The sequence below is a fragment of the Marmota monax genome, unplaced genomic scaffold (assembly GCF_021218885.2).
Source record: "Marmota monax isolate L192 unplaced genomic scaffold, Marmota_monax_Labrador192_F-V1.1 WCK01_AAM20220418_F8-fsc00248, whole genome shotgun sequence".
Classification (NCBI taxonomy): domain Eukaryota; kingdom Metazoa; phylum Chordata; class Mammalia; order Rodentia; family Sciuridae; genus Marmota; species Marmota monax.
In genome coordinates this window covers 168,982-171,120 of record NW_026692019.1, presented here as the reverse complement: position 1 = coordinate 171,120, position 2,139 = coordinate 168,982, and positions in this window count along the sequence as shown.

Here is a 2,139-nt window from a genome sequence, read left to right as displayed (position 1 = left end):
AACCCTTAACCTAAACCAAACAATAACACTACCCCCAGACATAACCCTACTCCTGATTCTGGCTTTCACCCTAACTGTAATCAGAACACTGACCCTGACACTAACACTAAACCTAGCTCTAAAAATGACTTTAAACAAAAATCTAAACATGACACTAGAATTAGCCATAACCATAATCCTAAAACTAGCCCTAATTAGAACGCTACATCTTACATTACCCATAGCACTAACCCTAGACCTAAACCTAACACAAAACCTAGCCCTAATCCAAGGCCAAAACCTAACATAAGCATAACCCTAACCCTAAACCTAGCTCTAACTCTAAGCCTAACCCTTACCTTAGACCTAACCATAGCTCAAAGACTAACCTTTGGCCTAAACATAACCCTGGACTTATCCCTAACAATGACCCTACCCTAGCCCTAACCCTAACCCTAACCCTAAGCCTATACATTATCCTTATGATAACCCTATTCCTAATGCTAACCCTAGGCCTAACCCTAACCATATCGTAAACCCTAAATCTCTAGATTACCCTAAACCTACACTGAACCCTAAACCTAACGCTATTCATTACCCTAATCCTAACTCTAACCCCAAGGCTCATTTGAGCCCTATCCCTAAATCTTAAACTAATACAAACCATAACCCTGACCCTGAACCTAAAAATGCCCCTAGCTCTAAAACTGACCCTTACCCTAAACTTAACACTTACACTAGACTAAGACATTGACCTAATCATATATCTACTCCTAACTGTAACATTAGACCTGACACTATCCCTAGCCCTAATTCTAGACCTAACCCTACAACAAATCCTAGCCCTCATCCTAGCCCTAAACCTAGCCTTAATCATAACCCTAACCCTAACCCTAGCCCTTATCCTACTTCTTTTTTTTTTGGGGGGGTGGACAACAGAATTTTATTATGACTCTCAAAGTGCGTACAAATATATACAGAATTAAACCAGTGTTACTGTATTTTATCCAGAGTGAGAAGTCTATTGTCTGTGAAAATTTTCCAAATTGTATGTGCTACCATACAGTAATATTGCACTTTACCACAAAAGAAAATCATTTGGCATGTTATATTATAACAGCTGGTTCTTTACACTTAAATTGCTGTTAGCCTACATTTTCATAGCTTTATGCATATCTCTTTATTATGATAATATACTCTCTGCCCATTTTAAAGAGAAAAAAAATATAAGATGTCCTAGATTAGATGGCTCATAAAACTCCTCAGAAGGATTCAAATGTCCAGTTCTCTGCAGTAATTGCATCTCTTTTGTTGCTTTGTTTTAATTAGGGATAGAACTTTAACATTTTATATAAGCTGCTGTTAGGATAAGTAAAAAAGAAACCATTTTACTAGAGAAAATTACAATTTATAAAAATGGTCGGTATTTATCATAGGTAACTTCCATAGAGTTTTTATTTCTTATTTTTTATTATTAGTTGTTCAAAACATTACAAAGCTCTTGACAAATCATATTTCATACATTTGATTCAAGCAGATTATGAACTCCCATTTTTACCCCGTATACATATTGCAGATTCACATTGGTTCAACATCCACTTTTTTACATACTGCCATACTATTGTTAGTGTCTGTTGTATTCTGCTGCCTTTCCTAACCTCTACTATGCCCCCTCCCTTCCCCTCCCCTCCCATCTTCTCCCTCTACCCCATCTACTGTAATTCATTTCTCTCTCTTGTTTTTCCCCTTTCCCCTCACATCCTCTTATACGTAATTTTGTATAACAATGAGGTTCTCCTTCCTTTACCATGCAATTTCCCTTCAATCTGTCTTTCCCTCCCCCCCATGACCCTATTTAATGGTGATCTTCTTCTCATGCTCTTCCTCCCCATTCTGTTCTTAGTTGCTGTCTTTATATCAAAGATGACATTTGGCATTTGTTTTTTTAGGGATTGGCTAGCTTCACTTAGCATAATCTGCTCTAGTGCCATCCATTTCCCTGCAAATTCCATGATATTGTCATTTTTTTAGTGCAGAATAATACTCCATTGTGTATAAATACCACATTTTTTTATCCATTCATCTATTGAAGGGCATCTAGGTTGGTTCCACAGTCTAGCTATTGTGAATTGTGCTGCTATGAACATCGATGTAGTAGTA